The sequence below is a fragment of the Euprymna scolopes genome, chromosome 7, assembly GCF_053919585.1.
Source record: "Euprymna scolopes isolate OS-2025 chromosome 7, ASM5391958v1, whole genome shotgun sequence".
In the NCBI taxonomy this organism is placed as follows: Eukaryota; Metazoa; Mollusca; class Cephalopoda; order Sepiida; family Sepiolidae; genus Euprymna; species Euprymna scolopes.
Window position 1 is genome coordinate 28,342,106 of NC_136488.1, and position 13,510 is coordinate 28,355,615.

The 13,510-nt window shown below is 32.5% G+C and overlaps 1 protein-coding gene across 6 annotated transcripts in view; it reads right to left on the reverse strand.

The window, feature by feature from the left end:
• Positions 1-13,510, reverse strand: part of LOC145279666 (uncharacterized) — a 971,079-nt gene that overhangs the window by 84,692 nt on the left and 872,877 nt on the right. The gene's annotated exons all lie outside the window — the stretch shown is intronic.

Consider the following 13,510-nt stretch of genomic DNA (forward strand, 5'->3'; position numbering starts at 1 on the left):
ACATACCTCCTTTCAATACCCAGCGATAATGGATATCCACTACAGTGGAGGTTGCCTGAATAGTGAAGCAAAGGTTGCGTAATGAACTTGCCTCGAACGAAGTACGCCGAGTTCACATAGCGTGCCTGTAATCATTACACACACACACAATCAATGTGTGTGTGTGTGTATGTGTGTATGTCGTTTGTAATGCTTACACGCAAGTAATGTGTGCGTGAGGGGGATTTATGGTGAAATATCTTTTAAGCTATTGGACAACGCGACGGCCTTCTCATGTGCAAAATAAATAAATAAATAAATTAAAAAAAATAAATAAAAACAGCGACCAACTTGTAAGGCCACGAGTTGAACAACACAAGTTCTATTAGTGGGAGGAGAAAACAAACTTTTTCTTTCTTATTCTCCCCCCCCCCCCGTCTTTTTTTTTCTGTTTCGTTATTTGCTCTTTCTCTCGCTCGTGTTGCGCTCGAGTTACTGTTCCACTTGAGTTATTATTTTTTTTTATTTTATGCCTGAGATATTTTGGTTAAAAGAAAGAAAAGAAAAACTACGGTTATCAAACTATTTTTGCATTTGGAGTTCGACCACCACCACCACCATAAACTATTTCCCCCAACAAACGCACTTCCTTATAAAAGAAAGGGAAAGGGAAAAAAGCCCACCTCTTTTTTTACTTAATACCACCCTCTTCTTTCCAAATTAGGAGAATGGATGGAATTTTTTTGTTTTATGTGGCATTCATTAGCTAACATTAAGCTGTTGCCACGACTAATGTCTTTCTTTTCGTGTCTCATTTGGGTGGGGAAGAAAGAAACGTTTTCAAACTTGGAAGTGAATGTATAAGCAACCCGCTTTGTACCTTTCTCTTTGGGGAACACAGTGAAGTATCTGTTCTGATACTACACTTCATCATTTCTGTTTTAAGTAAGCAAATGAGAACTCCTTGTAGACAGACGCAATTGTAATTTTTGTTTCAATCTAGAGTGCCCCTTTTTTGGGGAGCTGAATTTTTCCCACAATGAAAACCGAACTTGTCTATAACTCTGCCCTCGTGAGGAGCCGTGCAAATAGACATCAGAATAAAATAATCTAAACAAAAAAAAAAAAAAAAAAAACAGTCTTTTTGTTTTGTTTTTATTTTGCAAAATTATTTTTTAATTCAAAATTTTAAAAATAATAATTAAATACAAAACCAGTGAAGTAAAAAAAAAAAAATAATAATAATAATAATTAAATACAAAACCAGTGAAGTAAGTACACTTTGAATTTCCAATATAATTAGAAAATTACGTAAACATGATGTTCAGGCTCGGATCAATGTGTAGTGTCTGCTCTGTCCGAGGAAGAGAAATCCCTCTAGACAGGGCAAAAAATAAAGAAAATATTGCCTCTAATTCAGAATGCCTTTTTGAGGAGCTAAAGTCCCCACGTTAACTTAGCACTCGTAGGGAGGGATAGAGGGCAAGTATACAATTGCAAACGATATTTTCAGTTTAAATAAAACCCAAAAACATGAAATCTAATTTGTCCGTCTGGTAAAACGATTCTTTTACTAGACTAATTTAAAATAAATAGCAACGCACGGGTGGGAGGTGGGGTGGGGGTCATTAATACATATTATTCAAAGAGTGTGTGGAGAGGGGTATGATGCCCCCCTCCCTTCTACTTCTGCGCAACTTATGTTTGTTGGCATTTTACCCCCCCCACTCCCTCTTATGTAGTAAGGGTTGTTACAAGTGGCTGTAAAGAAACAGGGCACCGAAATCACACACACCTTCACGCAGTCCATTGACCAGTCAGCAGGAATAAGAACTTCTCAAGTTCAGTGAGACAGGATGTCCCTTATAATGGTTTCTTTGACCTCGATTTTAGCGCTCACCCCTCGTTTTGATTGGTGCTAAACTGGGTGAGGAAAAATAGCTGATAGTGAGGGGGGGGAGGGGACTGAGTATGAGAAGAAAGATATGGGATGGCCAAGATGAAAGGTTGTGTGTGTGAGAAGGGGGGGGGTCACCAAATCCCCATAACTCTAAATTGCAAAGGAGTGAAGCAGGTCAGATTTACCGATAGAATTACCGGAGGATAATCCAAGTCTCTATTTACTTTCCTCCCCAGGAGGGCAAAGTTAGATGCATGTTTAGTTTTTAAGGGGCGAGGGGTTCAAGTTCCCTAAAAAGAGGTACTCTTACCTGGGACAAAAATTAAAATTGTTTCCGTATAGAAAACTTTTCAAACTAAGGATATCAAGTGAAGAACAGATACAACACTTTGCTCCTAGCCAAAAGGTGAAGGAGCATGTCGTCTAAAATTGTTGTTTCTTTACCGTCAATACTAAAATATTTTATTAGAATAATAATTTACCACAATTTTGATATCGATTATAAATTCTGAATACCCCCCCCCACAAAAAAAATGGTTGTATAGGGACGCAGTTGAAGATAGTTAAAGTTGCATCTTTTCCTTTGCTGAAAGCTAATATTTGCCCTTTGCTTTTAAACTGCCATTAGCTAGAATCAAAACCAAAACATTTAGCGCTCTAGCGGCGTCTCCTACTGATGTAGCTATCGAGAGATAGGCAAGCAAGATTGGATATTAAACAACTTGAAGAAATTAATTGAATTTGTGCATGCGCAGAAAGAAGTAAAAATATGTCGGCAAGTTGAAATGAACAGTTTGCAGTTCAACTTGCCACTGTGTGTCTGTACATGTTATTCATTGAACTATTCATATTATTTGGATTCTTCGGACTTCTGTTCTCATCTGGAAATGACATTTCACAATGTTTCGGTTGATATAACCTCCGACCTTCTTCAGGTGTATCTTGTCGAACTCGGGAATTGGGACAGAATTTTGAACGGAACCCTTTATTTACTATTTATGGATGGAAGGATCTGTGGCGCAGTGGTTTTGGAGAAAAATCAATTGTAAAAGTCTTGGAGGTTGAAGGTTCAATTCTTAGTGTGGGGGACTGAAAAATACAATTGCGAATTACTTAGGAACTCTATCCAGTCATGGATGATGGAACCAAAGCATGCTGAGTGTGAAGCAAATAAAGGGTTCCATTCTATCCATGTCCAGATTCCAGAATTTAATAGCAACATTTCTGAGTTTAACAAGATACCTGGACTTAAACATTTTATGACACTCAAGATGAGAACATGAGTCCAAAATATTATGAATCCTCTTCACAAAAATTCAGGTGTTCAAATGTTCATCCATCTAAAGAAAGATTTCAGTTGTTATGAACCATCTTTAGTGTATGATTACTATTTCTTGGTTATTTCAGTGTTATGTAACCAGTAGTTAAATAGTTTATCGGTTAAATATTCACACACACACATAATCGACTGTTAAAAGGCTTAAATCCTAGAAAATTCATTTTGCTAATTTTGTTTCCTTCATTTAAAATTATGCATCCTTGAGAATCAGTTCAAGGATGGCTTTGTTTTTGTTGAGCCGAGGCATTCTTAGGAGGTGCACCCTCTATTGATTTGCATTCTCTCTGAGAAGGGGTTATTTTATTGTTACTGAGAGACGCCAACAGAGCTGCTTAGGCATTTTTTTTTTGTAAGCCAAAGTGCACTTTACCTAGTGCGCTGACTTTTCAAAACCACACCTGATGTCTAACCTCCTATAAAGGACGTAAATAAATTACGGAAGATTATTTGTTGTTGTTGTAAGAGTTTTTGTGTCTTAAATATTACACAGCAAATTATTTATGTGTGCAATATATATATATATATATATATATATATATATATATAATCACGTTTCTTGCCAGATCACCAAAGTTAAGAAACGATAAGCCTGGCTAGTACTAGATGGGTGACCATCTGAGAAGGTTAGATACTGCATGTATTGCGCTGAGATGTAAAAGTTTCCAGGTTGATATGTAGAGGTGCATTTAATTCACTGGGAGAGATGCACCCCCAGTCTTTAAGACATGCATCTAGGAGAAGGAAACTCTGATGTAAAAATCTGAGATCTACTGTCTGCTCTGACTTGTGGCAGCCACTGCACCGACAAAGATTAGCAGTTGTACCAAAAAGTGTGGTTGGTTGTGCACAAAGCCTACACCACTATAAACAAAGCATCTGTGTGGATTTCTGAACAACTTAGTTGTTTTGGCAGAACTCATATGTCAAAATCGATAGAAGAGTCCATCACACACATATATATATATATATATATATATATATATATATATATATATAAGCAAGATAAGACACTGATAGAATTATAGATTTCATTAACCCTTACCACTTAGAGTTGGTTGGTTGGAGTTATTGGGTAGATCACATATTGGGACGTAAACAAGTTCGTATATTACATATTGTAAGTGTATCGACTCTTTGATGGCTTACTCAGGTTTAATTTTCTGTCCCCCCCCTTAACATGGACATTAACACCATATTCAAGAATAATGTCACTGCATATGTGCTGAAATTTAAATTTTGTCAAACTTCCAATCTTTTCCAAGTCCATATGATATTAAATTAAAAACAAAACTTGTATTCTTTAGAAAGATATAATATACTACCTACCCCAACCCGACGTTTCCCCGGAATTTTCGTTTTTAAAATCTGGAATTTGTATCAAACCATTTAAGAAAAGACATATCAAAATATTGATTTGTAAAATGGAATGCTATATAGGTCTAACTTAGAGAATCCAACTAACTTAATTTTATATATTAGATTAAATGAATGCTGAAGATTCCGTAAAAATCCATAATTCTCAGAATTGTTTACAAAAGGTACTGTCTTGGTTCTCCCCAGCATCTTATATTTGAAGTCTGACATCATTACTGTATGTATATGTACATATACAAGAATGAAACACTAGTGTCTGTAGGTATAAAAATAATTGTTTATAACATTTTTCAAATATTGTTATAAAGGATCTTTAAATATTTAAAGTTGAGCCCTCTTTAGAGAATTAAGAAAAAGACGTAAACTTTAGCGCAAATGCAAGATTTCGCCTTCTGATCGTTGAATACTCTCTGACCATTTACTACATATGCTTGCTGATTTGGTATTTATAAGCATTTAATTTTCCTCAATTGTGTTAATTACCAGCGGCCTTGAAGTAGGAATGCTAGTCAATGAAGTCGAGGGTAATTTTGTGACTGGGTTTGAATCTTCCAACCATTAGTAATTATCACTTCCTACACTCATAATTGCAAAAGCATGACACACTAGTATTTGTAGGTATAAAAATAATTGTAAATATTTATATATATATATATATATATATATATATATATATATATATTATTAAAAATTATAAATATATATATATTATTAAAAATTATAAATATGTATGTATATATATATATATTATTAAAAATTATAAATATATATATATGTATTATTAAAAATTATATATATGTATGTATATATATATATATATTATTAAAAATTATATATATATATATATGTATTATTAAAAATTATATATATGTATGTATATATATATATATTATTAAAAATTATATATATATATTATTAAAAATTATATATATATATTATTAAAAATTATATATATATATATATATATATTATTAAAAATTATATATATATATATATATATTATTAAAAATTATATATATATATATTATTAAAAATTATATATATATATATTATTAAAAATTATATATATATATATATTATTAAAAATTATATATATATATATATATATTATTAAAAATTATATATATATATATATATTATTAAAATTATATATATATATATATATTATTAAAAATTATATATATATATATATATATATATATATATTATTAAAAATTATATATATATATATATATATATATATATATTATTAAAAATTATATATATATATATATATATTATTAAAAATTATATATATATATATATATATATTATTAAAAATTATATATATATATATATATATATATTATTAAAAATTATATATATATATATATATATTATTAAAAATTATATATATATATATATATATTATTAAAAATTATATATATATATATATATTATTAAAAATTATATATATATATATATATATATTATTAAAAATTATATATATATATATATATTATTAAAAATTATATATATATATATATATTATTAAAAATTATATATATATATATATTATTAAAAATTATATATATATATATTATTAAAAATTATATATATATATATATTATTAAAAATTATATATATATATATATATTATTAAAAATTATATATATATATTTTTTTAAAAATTATATATATATATATATTATTAAAAATTATATATATATATATATTATTAAAAATTATATATATATATATATATTATTAAAAATTATATATATATATATATTATTAAAAATTATATATATATATATTATTAAAAATTATATATATATATATTATTAAAAATTATATATATATATATATTATTAAAAATTATATATATATATATTATTAAAAATTATATATATATATATATTATTAAAAATTATATATATATATATATTATTAAAAATTATATATATATATATATTATTAAAAATTATATATATATATATATTATTAAAAATTATATATATATATATTATTAAAAATTATATATATATATATATTATTAAAAATTATATATATATATATATTATTAAAAATTATATATATATATATATTATTAAAAATTATATATATATATATTATTAAAAATTATATATATATATATTATTAAAAATTATATATATATATATATTATTAAAAATTATATATATATATATATTATTAAAAATTATATATATATATATATATATATATATATATATATATATATATATATATATATATATATATATATATATATATATACTCTCCCACTGGTGAGGAGTTTATAAAAGAGCACTTAACTATAGAATGACAAAAATAAGATAAACATTGTTCTGAAAAGGAAACCTTGAAAGTCAGCAATGGCTATAAATTCACAATAATTGTGAAATGTAATTGAAGATGTCATTTGTTTTGTTATTGGCTAAGAGGATTACATTCCTATCAACTTTATCCAAATTGACACAACTTGATATTAATGTAACGTTAATAATTAATTTTAATAAAAAAAAAGTTTAGTTTTTTTTTTTAGTAATCACAAAAATAGATCATGTCTAAATCCTTAAAAATAAAGAAAAACAATTAGAATTAAAAACATATATCTAATATCGTTTATGATGTATAAGTAATGTTATCATTTAAAAATAAAAAATCGTTTTTGTAAATGAGTGTACTTTATTAATTATTTCTTTATTACATTGTCTATTAATTATAATTTTATTTTGATTTATGTATGAAAATCGCCTCGATGTTCAGTTTTGTAAACCTGGACGTTCTCCCCCCCCTCTCTATATATATCTATAAAAGTGAAAGTGTTTGTGTGTGTGTCTGTGTACATTTCTCTACGCAATAACTCTGTCAATTTTCAGTCTACAGACTCGGAATTTAATATACAGGGTATTGAGATTTGAGAAAATCTTTGTAATCGGTTTTCAGCCAGAAATTTGGCTGTTAAGGGGTCAAAGTTCAACGATTTGACCCTTGAGAACTCTACACACACTCCTCGGCCTATTTTGGGTCTAAACACTTGAAATTTTAGCTATAAGTTCCTTGGACATGGATCTAACTTAATAACTTGATTTGAGTCCAAAACAATAAATGTTAAGGGGGTCATAATAGGGGTCAAAGTTTTAAAAAATTGACCACTTTTGTTTTTTTTTGCTCAACATACACCTCCAAACACCCGGGCACCGCCGGGCTGAAATGCTAGTATATATATATATATATATATATATATATATATATATACTAGCAAGGAGGCCCAACGTTCCCCAGGATTGAATAAGGATCAACAAATGTTTCATACTCACATATTTTTATGATCATCGAAATCCGTGAAACTGTCCATTTTTTAATGAAATCAATTGATTGCTGTCTCTATTTGAGAACCTATCATGGAGCAACAGGAAGAAACTCCACATGCCTCTCTGCATGTCCACAATATATCGTAGTTTACATTGCATAGTAGAGAACCTATTGTTCCTATTTACAATGCCTCCCCACGGGACAGAGTTGGACACCAGGGTCGCTTTTTAACGTGGAGAAAAGGAACAAAAATAAAAATTGTCTCAGTCGTGAAGGTTTTCTCCTCCACTGACAGAGAACAAGAAATTAAAGTGCAGCATCTGAAGAAAAGATACTACACTTTGATCTTGTCCCGAAGGCCAAGTAACCTACTGTTGATTTTTATAAAATTATTCATTACATTTAAAATGCAAGTCAAGTATCATGCTTCATTGTGCTCTAAACAGAAATATTCATTTTGAACGCGACCCCATCATATCAAAGAACCTACTGTTGATTTTATATGTCGGGCCTTTCGGCTTGTGTGATAATAAAACGTCTCAAATGCACTTGTGATGTAAGGCTGTTAAAAGTGTTGACTTTGGTCAAAATCACCTGTTCCTTCTTTCATCGAATTATTTCGCTTATCGATAATTATCAAAGATATTCCGATAGAAAAAAACTATATAAGAATACCCTCAGGCACATAATGTACCTTCGTGTGAAATTTCATAAAAATCGACCAAGCCGTTTTCGAGTCCATAAGGAACGAACTCACACAACAAGGTTTCTTTTATATATATATATATTATTGCTTTACTGCTAAGTGGAAACCTTTGGGTTCATCAGAATGTGGCACCCACAGAGAAGTATATATATATATCTTATAATATAAACCTGTGTATGTGTGTCTGGTCATAAATAGGTTCCTATATGGTTGACTATTTTAAAAAACTGATTACATATAATGATAGATGTGTCGAGACACAGGAATGGGTATGTTTGATCTGGCAGAACGGTGGTTCATTAAAATTGTGGGGTCTGCGTTCGCACCTGGTCCACAAAGTATGGAAATAAAAAATTAAAAAAAAACGTTTACAAGTGTTTTTGATATAGATGTACATAAAACATACTTATCAAAGTATTCTTAACTTAAATAGGGATGGTATAATAAAGTTGTGGGGTCTGCGTTCGCGCCTGGCCTCCATAGAATGGAAATAGGCACAAACTTTAATAAAGGCTTTTCATATCTATCTGTATAAGTATACTTTAATAATTATGTTTCAGTTTGAAGAAATATGGTATAATAAAATTATGGGGTGTTCGTTCGCGCCTGAACTCCATAGAATGGAAATATGTCACAAAGTTTAACAAGGTTTTTTAATATAGATCCACAGAATATTGTGATAAGTGTTTCAGTGTGAACAGGTATGGTATAATAAATCATGGGGTTTATCTATTTTATTTTTACTTTCCTCATATTTTGCTTTGGTTTTGATACCCCCAAATTCGAAGCTATCTCTTTACAACCCTTCCTTTTCATAACCTATCACACTTTCATAAGTCAGAGTCCAATTTCTGTAGGCTGTTTTTGAACCCAGTCAACGACGGGTACTTTTGCTAGAGAGTGTGTGTGTGTGTGTGTGTATATATATATATATATACACACACACTTTTCTATGAGTGCTACATTCTGATGAAACCAAAGGTTTCCACTTAGCATCAAAGCAGTAATCTTTAATGAAAAGAATAGAGTGATTTTGTTTATAAATGTTGTAAAAAATGTAAATACAACATTGATCCAATCGCCACTAACAGTTTCATTTGCTCAGTTGGTAAAGTAGTGGATCCCAAACACAGGGATCCAATTTGGGATTTTACTATGTTTTGTCATACTGAATGATGAAATACGTGTCTGTGGATATATATATATATGATGATTGCAACGTCTTGTCAGACGAGTGCCACTCCCTCAGACATTTAAAATCCATGCGCCCAAATGTCTGAGGGAGTATCTATACAAATATGATGTTACAGAGTCTTAGCTTTGTACGACAGCTAAGTCTCTCTCTCGGTTCAAAATGTTGAGATCCAGCAACAAGCAAGAGCAAGATAGCCAGCAACAAATTAAACTGCAGACCAGCTTAATGCGGGTACTGGTCTTCCGCTTTATGGTTTTTTAAATCAGAGATTTGCTTCTCCTAGAAAGGTTGCCTTCACCACGGCTTACGGGAGCCCTCTCTACCCCAATACACATATACACACACACACAAATATACACGGTGCTAGTTGGCCGTTGACCCAGAAAAAGAATTCATTCGCCCTATATATATATATATATATATATATAAAGAGAACTGCAAAAGTAAAACCTATTTTTTTAACTCAAGTTGAAGAGCTACGAAGAAAAGAGTAGCACCATTAAAACGAACAGCCTTTTGTGCCTCAGAATTTCTTTTTTTTACATAGTCTCCACCATTCTCAATGCACTTTTGCGTAATTCAATGATGCATCTCTGCTTCTGACATGTGTCTATGACAGACGTTGCTTTTCTAGAGTCTCATACCGTTAATGTCTGAAGCACAGAGATGAAACTTTTAGGTCATGAATGCATAAGTTTTATCATCATAACGCAATTTGCAATACTTTCTGATTCATTTGGGCGGAATAAAAAATAGGAGGCATTACTTTTGGGGGCGCCTTTTTTTACTTACATTGATGAAAGCAACAATGCATAAAAATTAAGTTATACACACGTAATTTTTTTATGTACAAGATAAAATGTTATTCTTTAAAAAAAAAAAAGAAAGTTTATTTAACATTGTTATACTAATGTGATACCATGTTTAATGAATTTTTAAGAACTTTTTTTTTTTTTTTTTACACAGTGATCACCACTTATCAAGGCCCGGAAGCCACTCAGGGATAAGGGTTATTGCAAGTACATTAAGTAACTGAGATTTGCTGAAGTGTTTACTTAAGGGGGCGGTTCATTAGGAATTTGTTAACATTGGACTTGAAGACATCCAAGTTATAGTCCGGAGGGAAGCAAGCAGACGGAACAGAGTTCCACAGGCGTGCAGTTCTAAGAAAGAAGCTTTGTTCATGGAATCCGCGTTTTGATTTAGGCACAGATATAGAGTGGGGTAAATTTTTCACAGTGGATTCAGCTAGACGGGTGTTTTTCGTGAAAGATTGGCGAGGGGGGACCAGAGATTGGAGTTCAGACGAGCATCTGCCATGGAAATAACGATAAAACAAGGACAGGCTCGCAACGTCTCTTCTGTGGGAGAGAGGTTGCAGGGTAAAGAAAAGGGCATCCCCCACTAAGCCACAAAGTCTATTTTGTACTCTGTCAAGGCAGGATAGGCTGTTTTTAGCAGCTCCTGGCCAGATATGGCAACAGTATTCCATCCTTGGACGTACTTGGCTTTTATATAGATAGAGAATTGCATCAGTAGTGAGATATCTTCTGGAGCGGTAGAAGGATCCCACCATCTTTCCAGCGACCTTGGCAACAGACTTGATGTACGTGTTCCATTTCAGATCAGGAGTAAAGGTCAAAACCAGAAGCTTGTCAAAACACGGAGCCTCACCCAGACGAGAGCCATCCATCACAATTGATGCCAGCTGGGGATCAGAGCGTTGATGATGTAAGGATAGGAGTTTGGTTTTGGATGCATTAAAGGTAACCAGCCACATCTTCCCCCACTGAACCACGCGCTCGAGATCAGAGGAGAGAGAATCAGAGAGAACTTTGTCATTTACAGCCTTTGATGTGTTGCCGTAGATGGTTGTGTCATCAGCATAGATATCAACGAATGATTTAAGTATGTGTTTAGGGAGGTCATTGATGTAGATTAGGAAGAGAGTTGGGCCCAGGATTGACCCCTGGGGGACTCCAGCATTTATATTGCAGGCCTCCGATTTTTGTCCATCGACCACTACTCTTATGAGCCTATCAGAGAGAAATGATTTAATGATTGAGAAACATTTCTCGTTATACCGTAGCTGGAAATCTTGTGAAGTAGACCCTTATGCCATACCTTGTCAAAGGCCTTTGATATGTCAAGAGCAATTGCCCTAGAAAGGAAGCCTTTGTCAAGAGATTCACTTATCCTGTGGGATATAACCGTCAGCACAGGAGACTTATAGGTCTGTATTGAGAGGGAGATGACTTATCACCTGAATTCTTAAATATAGGGCAAACTGAAGAGGTCTTCCAGGGAGTCGGAAAGCACTTCTCCTTAAGGCAGCGCTTAAATAGTTTCGTAAGTATGGGAGCAAGTTCTGGTTGAAGCTTTTTTAACACTATAATTGGGATGCCATCAGGGCCAGTTGCTTTACTGGAATCTAGGTTCTTTATTAGTTTGGTGACCTCCTGCACGGATATTTGTATGTTACCTAGCTTGTTCTGTGTTATAGGAGGAAATATGGGGAGTTGATGGCCTTTGTCGTATAGGGTAGAATTAGCTGCAAAGTTCTTTGCAAATAGTTTGGCCTTGTCTGACGCTGACGAGATGACCTCTGGTCCATTGATAATGGTTGGTATAGAACGCACACTTCTGTTCAGGATTTTATTTGTTATTTGCCAAAACTGGTGGGATCCAAGCCGCTGATCAGCTACCTTGGATTTAACAGACTGGGCATATAGCTCTCTTGCATTTTTGATTACTCTTTTACAGTGGTTGCTGGCAGACCTGAAAGCAGCTTTAGTTTCAGTGCATCTATTACGTTGGTACCTATGGAAAAAGTGATTTCTGTGCGCGATAGCAGCAGCACATTCCGAGGAGAACCATGGCTGGCTGTTAGGTTTTTGTTGAAATTTTTTAGATGGTATGAATTGGTCTATGCCTACAATTAACCATTCGGTCAGATCTGATACTATAGAGGACACATCCTTTTTAAACATGGAGTGCAGAGGTAAATCAGATATGAATGTACGGAAGCTATCCCAGTCAGCCATAGAGTATCGGTATACAGTACGGTGGAGGGGTACGTCTGGGAGCTTCTTACATTTTGTTTTTATCTTAACTGATACGACGGAGTGGTCGGAGGATCCTAGAGGAGAATGAACAGAACATGAACATAGCTCAGGGGAAGTTGAGAGAAAAAGGTCTAAGAGGCTTGCATATTGACCGGGTGTATCGGGCACACGGGTGGGTTCGCGAACAATCTGAGTGAGGTCATAAGCAATGGCAAAATCATGACAAAACCTTCCCTTGTTATCTGTCTTATTTGAATGGGTCAGCCATTCCACGGTATGGACGTTGAAATCACCACATATGTGGATGTTAGCCGAGGGATGTGAAGACAGTATGTGGTCAATTTTTTCAGATATGCTCTTAAAGATAGTAACTCCGTTATTGTGGGGCCTATAGAGGGCAAATATAAATGCAGTGGTGTTAGCAAGTGCAACCCATAAGCACATATAGGGTAAATTAGGATCTTCTCTAGAGATATCCCTGCCACACGGGAAGCCATCCTTAATGTAGGCACATATTCCATGCCCATGGCGATCTTGGGGGTCAGATTTAGCTGTTAAATTTGAGTATCCGTTAATTATGAACTCGTCTAGGGTAGTGGTCGGTCCTATTCCAGTTCCTTAATTTCTTATAAAA